Source organism: Schistocerca nitens, chromosome 1 (assembly GCF_023898315.1).
Source record: "Schistocerca nitens isolate TAMUIC-IGC-003100 chromosome 1, iqSchNite1.1, whole genome shotgun sequence".
Lineage (NCBI taxonomy): Eukaryota > Metazoa > Arthropoda > Insecta > Orthoptera > Acrididae > Schistocerca > Schistocerca nitens.
Genome location: NC_064614.1, coordinates 745,009,657 through 745,019,087, shown reverse-complemented (window position 1 = coordinate 745,019,087; position 9,431 = coordinate 745,009,657). Strand labels below are relative to the sequence as shown.

Below are 9,431 nucleotides of genomic sequence, written 5' to 3'. Positions count from 1 at the left end.
CAAAATGAGATTAAAAAAAAAAAAAGAGCGCTAACGCGCTGATTACTGGTCTTGGATAGACGCACCGGCCCTGGATCGAATCCGCTCAGTGGATTACCGATGAGTATATATATATATACGAGGGTCGGTCAAAAAGTAATGCCTCCCATTTTTTTTCTACTTAAAGAAATTAAGTTAAGTGAAAAATTTGAATTTGGCGCCATTCCTCAAACCTTCTTCTGCAATCCACTGCAGTAGTAACTTTCTGTGTCAACAGGTGGCAGCACAGCAGAAGTTTGTAAGATGGCCGACATCGATGTTCGTTTGAGACAGCGTTGTGTGATTGAATTCTTGAATGCAGAAGGTGAAACGCCCATACGCATTCATGAAAGACTGAAGAAGGTGTATGGTGTTGTGACAGTGGATGTCAGCACTGTTAGACGATGGGTTCGTCGTTGTAAGGAAGCTGAAGGGCAAACACCGTTGACTGACGAAAAGCGGAGCGGCAGGCCGGTGAGTGCAGTGACTCCACACAACATTCAGCAAGTTGATGACATCATTCGTGGTGACCGTCGGGTGACTGCAGATGAAGTGTGTCGCATTATTTCTCTTAGTAAAGGCAGTGTGATCACGATTATTAAACAATTGGGGTACTCAAAAGTTTGAGCACGGTGGGTTCCAAGAATGTTAACCGATCAGAATAAAGAGGCAAGGAAAACAATAGCCTCCCAACACTTGCAGCGCTTCCGTTTGGAGGGAGATGAGTTTCTGAAAAAAATTGTGACCGGGGACGAAACATGGGTGCATTTTTTTGAACCCGAATCAAAGAGGCAGTCAATGGAGTGGCGTCACACAAGCTCGCCGAGGAAGAAAAAATTCACAACTGTGCGATCGGCAGGGAAAGTTATGGCAACAGTTTTCTGGGATACAGAGGGTGTGATTCTGGTTGATTTTTTGGAGCAGAGATGCACAATAAATTCTGTTCAATACGTCACAACCCTCAAAAAACTTAAAGCACGTCTTCAGCGAGTTCGCCCAACAAAATCAATGGCAGATGTTCTTCTTTTGCATGACAATGCAAGACCACACACCAGTCGTCACACCTCTGACGAGATTGTCAAAATTGGATGGGAAGTTTTGCCTCATCCCCCATACAGCCCTGACCTGGCACCATCAGACTTCCATCTGTTCGGGCCACTAAAAGAAGCTCATCGTGGGATTCATTTTGAAGATGAGGAGGCCGTCAAAACATCCGTGCGTCAATGGCTTAGGAAGCAGAGCTGTGATTTTTACCGTGCTGGGATACATGCCCTTGTTCAAAGATGGACCAAAACTGTAGAGATGGGCGGAGATTACATTGAAAAATGACAAAATGATCCTCAATGTTTTGGTTTTCAACCTATGTAATTGCATTTAAATTTCCTGACAATTAAACGTAGAAAAAAAAATAGGAGGCATTACTTTTTGACTGACCCTCGTATATATTACCGCTGGATATATTTCGTAAACCACATCAAATACTGACGAATCGATTCCACGGACCGAACGTGAGGAGAGGGGCTAGTGTAATTGGTTAATACAAACCATACAAAAATGCACGGAAGTATGTTTTTTTAACACAAACCTACGTTTTTTTAAATGAAACCCCGTTAGTTTTGTTAGCACATCTGAACACAACAAGTGTTAATTGCGGAATGTCCCACTGGAAACGCGTCGACGTATGTGGTATCAGCATGATGGTGCACCTGCACATTCCGCAATTAACACTAGGCTGACCCTTGACAGGATGTTCGACGGGCGTTTCATAGGACGTGGAGGACGCATAAATTGGCCAGCCCGTTCTCCTGATCTTGCACCTCTGGACTTCTTTCGGTGGGGTACGTTAAAGGAGAATGTGTACCGTGATGTGCTTACAACCCCAGAGGATATGAAACAACGTATTGTGGCAGCCTGCGGCGACATTACACCAGATGTACTGCGGCGTGTACGACATTCATTACGCCAGAGATTGCAATTGTGTGAAGCAAATGATGGCCACCACATTGAACATCTATTGGCCTGACATGTCGGGACACACTCTATTCCACTCCGTAATTGAAAACGGAAACCACGTGTGTACGTGTACTTCACCCCTCATGGTAATGTACATGTGCGTCAGTGAAAAAGACCAATAAAAAGGTGTTAGCATGTGGACGTAATGTGCTGTTCCAGTCTCTTCTGTACCTAAGGTCCATCACCGTTCCCTTTGGATCCCTACGTAATTCGGTGCTCTCCGATACACACGATCGAACAGCGGAGGAGTGGTACTCAAGCGTCAAATTTAGATTACAATATCTCCGGATGTAATTAACATTTTACAATGCAACAAACGGCACTGATTACGTATTTGTTTATATGTTCAGATGTGCTAACAAAACTAACGTGGTTCCATTTTAAAAAAAACGTAGGTTTGTGTTAAAAAACATACTTCCGTGCATTTTTGTATGGTTTGTATTAAACAATTACACTAGCCCCTCTCCTCACGTTCGGTCTGTGGAATCGGTTCGTCAGTATTTGATGTGGTTTAGGAAATATATCCCGCGGTAACGTTAGGTGACTCGCCCTGTATATATATATATATATATATATATATATATATATATATATATATATATATATATACTTACATTTTACTGCAGGGTGTGTATAGATACATATAAATATATACATACTGTGTACCTGGAAAGAGGACATCGATTTTGATTTGATGATCTGATATTTTTCAGCATAGCTGAGAGGGCCCGGCCTCACAGGCTACGTCCATTTACTAAACCATAGCAGAATATCATATCCGCCATTTCACTTGTTGAGTAGTAGGCTTCGATTGCTAACAAGTGGTGGAAAAGAGAAAATATAAATGTACTGCACAATTCATACGTACAAACTGCACAATAACAGTAAACAACTAAGCGAATCCACATTTGGAAGAAGGTAAAATAACATGATACATACCCAGGGTTGACAGTACTGTACAATAAGGTACACAAACATGATGAAAGCGATCATAGCCTGCAACGCGGCTTGCACCACACAAGTGATTGCAGACCACCTAATGGTGGGCAAAGTACTGTGATTAATACATCTTAATACCTGGCTGACACCGACGGCGGCCAGTACAACAACTGTGTTCATATCCGCAACCAAGTGTAGTGCAGCCCTTCCATAAACAGGTGTTTATCAGGGAAAGTATGCGTTTCTGGACCCATGTTTACTGGATTTATCTCAAAAAGTAGGCATTCCCGAACACATTCTCATTGGACTTATTTTTCTTGTTTCGATGAGTACTACCAGCTGTCAAACTATTCAATACTTTTTTTGAACACCCTGTACATACACTGTGCAAAATGGTATCACTTTTTCGAAATCCCGTAATTGTCTCAAAAATGCCGCACCTATGTTTGAAGTTTTGCTCAAAAGTTCTTACAACCTTCCTCTATAATGGTGGAGAAGCGTGGCGCAAGTGACATCACCCTCGGTCTCGACGACACTTCAAATAGCAAGGTGCCGACACGTGCGAAAATCATGCCACAGCTCAGAGGTTCATGTGACGTATGAGGTGGTTTAAGGATGTCACGTTGCCACCAAATTTCACCACAATTCTGTCCAACGCCATCTTGGACGTATCACACATGATAAGAAGATCGTCATACCCCTTCTTGCCCACATTTGTCCCCTTTTTTTGACGCCTCTGCCGTAGAGGTCAGTACCATGACACCAAGCATTGAAATCATGCGGTTTTCTTATGGGTGGCCGAGAAAAACAGACAGGCAATTCCAAGGAGGGGAGGCAACCCGTTTGACACTGCTTGAGTGGGGTTGCGTGCACTCAGGCACCGTGGCACGCACGAGACATCACTTAGCTGAACGATTTTTAACGTTCTCAGCAAAGGTGCATGGGTGGCAAAGGGGTTGTTGCGACCCTTTGCCGTTTCATTCATGCACATCTTAATGATGCACTGGTTCGTGATCACATCACAGGAGGGTGCGAATCAGGAGGGCTGGAAAAGCATAAGTACATTTTGCTGCTTTGGATCACATTCGAATTTCATCAAATAGTATTTAACGGTTCCTAGTGGTTCCACCCTTACCAGAGATGCTGTGGTTGCACTGCAGTCCAAAGGGGTCATGTCACTTTCAGTGGGGTTTCAGCCCCACGATGTCCTTAGAGCAGGGCTGAATCGTCTGGGGTATGTTACCAGGACCAAATGTTGTCGAGAACAACGTCGTCTTGCTCATCACACTGCCAACTGTCATTTTTTACAGCGAAATGTGTGGGCATCAAAGCCCCAAGGGACGCCCTTTATGCCATCTCCTGAGGGCTTTTTGTGTCGATTCTGAGTGGTGATGTGTCTGAAGTGTTTTCCTCTGACACCCAAAACATAACCTGGGTGTCGCCATTCTGATCTCTATCGCACAGGTGCTAAAAACAGAGGTGATGTGTGAGGAACAGGGAGGATATTACGACACTTCATCGTGTGATACATCCAGATTGTGGAAAAATTTGCTGCCAATTTGACTTCATTAACTCACCTTACACCTCACATGAACATCTGAACTGTGGTCTTCTTTTTCGGATGTATCGACATCTTGGTGTTTGAAAAGCCGAGTCCGAGGTTGATGTCGCAGGGAGGAACGCTTTTGCACTGTTACAGAGGAAGACTGTAGGCACCTTTGAACCAAATTTCAAACTTCTGTGTCGCAATGGGAGGCAGTTACGGCGTTACCAAGACGTGATTCTTTTTCTCGATGTGTGTATGTGTGTGTGTGTGTGTTTGTTTATGTGTCCTTTCATTATTTGGAACAGCACTGCTTATAATTTGTTTCTCAGAGACGGGAGAGGAAATGAAATTGAAGAGAGTCTCAGTTTTAAATTAGAGACGCCATATTAGTTTTATCGACACCGTTTTCATCTCTGAGGCATATTTCATGGTTACAGTTGTGTGGGAAAAAACGTGTTTGTAAGGTTCAGTGAAACCCTAGTAGCAATTCTTCATGTAAATTGTGCTAACTGCCCACCGAGAAAGCAGCATTGATCTTCAGTTTGACACGATGACGAATTTCTTTGCTGATCGAAGAGCGCAAACAAATACAACTGACAGAAAATGCAAATTACTGCCCGTAAGACAACAAGAAATACTTAACAGCTTTCGATTAATGCATTAACCAGTCACGACTAAATCTTTCACGACATTCAGATGCCTAGAACTAACGATGCTGAGGGATATAAAACGATAATTCACGCAGATGTAGTCGTGGATAATGCAAAGAGTGACCTTCGATTTCTGAGGAGGACACCGGGAAACTGCCGTCCATCTGGTGAAGGGAAAGATCCCTTCTCGCAAGTCGTACTTGCAAACTAGTTGCCAAGCTCTACTTACCGATAAGAAATAAGACTTACAGCAGACAGCAGAATTTTTAAAGGAGTGCAGAATATTTTGTAATTGTTTTACTGAAAATCCTAGGATGTTTCGAAAAAACTGAACACTATCTGGTAGTCAGAGGACACCTTTGCCGACAGTCCCGTGAAATTACTTACGAAGTTGTATGGCTGCTTTCCGATAATAAAAGTAAAAGCATTTCGGAACCATTTGTATTCAGACCAACAGATTAAATAGCATGAAAGATAACCTGAAGACGGAGTCTGCAAATGCTACGCGAAAGAAATGTAGCCGTTTTGCAAGACATACGATCAAACTATTGACATATATGAAATGTATTCGCAAGCTGCGAATACGATGTTGCATCAGCTGTATGGTTTACTATAGACACATCAAAATTTATGCCGGACCGGGAGTCGAACCCGAGTTTCTCGCTTGTTCCAAGTGGTGCCTTCATCACTTTGGCTGTCTGTACAAGCCTCCTGGACCGATCCAAAACTTCCATACGGCTTAGTTCAGGTATGGGAGCTCTCGGAACGAGAGGATATTCGGGGAATGAATTGGTCTGCGCGTTGCCATGACTTAAATCCCATCGAGCACTTGTGGGCTGCACTGGTAGACGTATAACAGCACAACCACATGCGCCAGCGACCATTCAGCAGTGGTCAACTACGATGGTGGAGGAATGGTCCAAATGGCTCTGAGCGCAATGGGACGTAACATCTGAGGTCATCAGTCCCCTAGAACTTAGAACTACTTAAACCTAACTAACCTATGGACATCACACACATTCATGCCCCAGGCAGGATTCGAACCTGCGACCGTAGCGGTCGCTCGGTTCCCGACTGAAACGCCTAGAACCGCTTGGCCGCGGCGGCCGGCCTGGAGGAATGGAACGCCCTGCCACAGGAACTCCTCGCCACCCTTGTGGCCAGCATGGGAGCACGTCACGGAGCATGTGTTGCCGTCCGTGGCGATCACACACCGTGGTAAGAACCTCGTCTGCCACTTTCTACTGTCCAGAGGGCCGTCAGAGGTCGCAGGGAATTCAGGATAATTACGGCCTTTGAATGAAAGCAGCATTTCCGTTCTTCTCGCTGAGTAATTCTTTTAGTGATCTACTGTACTATACTGTAGAAGTTCCTTCCATGTGTGGTCCAAGTTTCATCGAGCTATGGCACTTCGCAGGAACACATTCGAAAGTTACTTTCATTCTTAAGTTGTGTTCTTGACTGTCCTTTGTAAAGCCTGACTGTAAGGAATACGGGTGCACAATTACGTTCCCCATGAGTTGTTAGTGAAATTAGCAGCTGCTAAAGCCTGTCGTGAGGCAGGCGACGACTTTGTTGCTTTACCGTTCGTGCTGTCGAGGTGGGGACTTATCAGCCTCTTTCAGTATATCCAGAATGAAGGTAGGAGACGAAGTATTGACAGAAGTAAAGCTGTGAGGACGGGTCGTGAGTCGTGCTTGGGTAGCTCAGTTGGTAGAGCACTTGCCCGTGAAAGGCATATGTCCCGAGTTCGAGTCTCGGTGCGGAACACAGTTTTAATCTGCCAGGAAATTTCTTTCAGTATATGTTTACTTTCCATACATTTCTGAGTCGTATATTCTCATTTTCGGAATGTGTCTAGAATCTACTCTCGATGGAGTCAATCCTTTAAAGCATGGCGTTCGAGCACTGTCGTCCATAAAAATGGAGTCAGGGCCGAATGCACCCCTGAAAAGGCTCACATGGGGAAGAAGTACGGTGCCACAATAGCGTACACCATTGAGTGTACCGTGTTCAAAGACTAGGAGGTCAGTAGCCCACGCAACTTTATGCCTCTCCAAACTAGACTGAAGTGCCAAAGAAACGCGTATTGGCATGCGTATTTAAATACAGAGATATGTAAACAGGCAGAATACGGCCTGTGGTCGGCAACGCCTATATAAGACAACAAGTGTCTCGCGCAGTTGTTAGATCGGTTATTGCTGCTACAACGGCAGCTTATCAAGATTTAAGTGAGTCCGAACGTGATGTTACAGTCGGCGCACGAGTGATGGGACACAGCATCTCCGAGGTAGCGATGAAGTGGAAACTTTCCCAAAAGACCATTTCACGAGTCCACCGTGAAGGTCAGGAATCCGGTAAAACATCAGATCTCCTACGTGGGGTTGGCCGCAAAGATCCTGCAAGAACGGGACCAACGACGACTAAAGAGAATCGTTCAACGTTACAGAAGTGCAATGCTTCCGCATACTGCTGCAGATTTCAGTGCTGAGCCATCAACAAGTGTCAGCATGCGAACCATCCAACGAAACACCATCAATAAGGGCTTTCCGAGTCGAAGACCCACTCGTGTACCCTTGATGACTGCACGATACAAAGCTATACGCCTCGCCTGGGCCCGTCAACATGAATTGTACTGTTGATGACTGGAAACCGATTGCCTGGGCGGATGACTCTCGTTTCAAATTGTATGGAGCGGATGGATGTGTACGGGTGTTGAGAAAACCTCATGAATCCATGGACCGTGCATGTCAGAAGGTGACTGTTCAAGCTTTTTGACGCTCTATAATGGTCTGGGGTGCGTGCAGTTGGAGTGATGTGGGACCGCTGATAACTCTAGATACGTCTCTGACAGCTGACACGTACGAAAGCATCCTGTCTGATTACGTGCATCCGTTCATGTCCATTGTGCATTGCGACAGATATGGGCAATTCCAGCAGGACAATGCGACACCCCACAGGTCCGGAATTGCTACAGAGTGGCTACAGGTACACTCTTCTGAGTTCAAACACTTCCACTGGTCACCGTGTAAGTAGCCCGTTTGTATGAGCCCGTTTATATGATTGTATGTTGGAACTGCTCTGCAGTAATATCAGTGACAGCGCTCTGCGCTTTCTGTAGGAGACTCTGTGGCTGGTCAGATTCGCAGTTAATGGTTCAAATGGCTCTGAGCAATATGGGACTCAACATCTTAGGTCATAAGTCCCCTAGAACTTAGAACCACCTAAACCTAACTAACCTAAGGACATCACACACACCCATGCCCGAGGCAGGATTCGAACCTGTGACCGTAGCAGTCCCGCGGTTCCGGACTGGATTCGCAGTTAGAAGTTAATAGGAGAAGGAGGAGGAGGAGGAGATTAGTGTTTAACGTCCCGTCGACAACGAGGTCATTAGAGACGGAGCGCAAGCTCGGGTGAGGGAAGGATAGGGAAGGAAATCGGCCGTGCCCTTTCAAAGGAACCATCCCGGCATTTGCCTGAAGCGATTTAGGGAAATCACGGAAAACCTAAATCAGGATGGCCGGAGACGGGATTGAACCGTCGTCCTCCCGAATGCGAGTCCAGTGTGCTAACCACTGCGCCACCTCGCCCGGTAGTTAATAGTTAGCAGTGATGGAGATTAGCAGTGCTAGTGCGAGCGGACGTCCTGGAAGTGCGTCCGTCATGGTGATTTAATATTGGTTGGACGTGGATTCTAAAATGTGGGTAATAGAATTACTGATCATTATATAATTTTTGGAATTGGATGTCGGAGAGGATTATATAATTTTTAGCGTTGGATCTCACACGTTTAAGGTAAAATCTGCTAAACACATTGATTGCTCTGCAACAAAATCTTTCCTTTGCTTACCACATGCCTATTAGTAGTTAGAGCCTACAGCAGTTAGAATCTTTTTATTTAGCTGGCTGTATACTTGCTGCATTTGCTGTAGTTCGTGTCATGAAGATTTTCTGCGAGGTAAGTGATTTATGAAGTGTATGGGTTGTTGTTGTTGTGATCTTCAGTCCTGAGACTGATTTGATGCAGCTCTCCATGCTTCTCTATCCTGTGCAAGCTTCTTCATCTCCCAGTGCCTACTGCAGCCTACATCCTTCTGAATGTGCTCAGTGTATTCATCTCTTGGTCTTCCTCTACGATTTTTACCCTCCACGCTGCCCTCCAGTACTAAATTGGTGATCCCTCGATGTCTCAGAACATGTCCTACCAACCGATCCCTTCTTCTAGTCAAGTTGTGCCACACTCTTCTCCCCAATTCTATTCA

At 45.1% G+C, this 9,431-nt stretch overlaps 1 non-coding gene across 1 annotated transcript; it reads right to left on the bottom strand.

Moving 5' to 3' along the window:
• Window positions 1–8,686: 8,686 nt before the first annotated feature.
• Trnaa-cgc (transfer RNA alanine (anticodon CGC)) lies at window positions 8,687–8,759 on the bottom strand. Its single transcript has one exon. It is a non-coding gene; the product is annotated as a tRNA-Ala (tRNA).
• Between the last annotated feature and the right edge of the window lie 672 nt (window positions 8,760–9,431).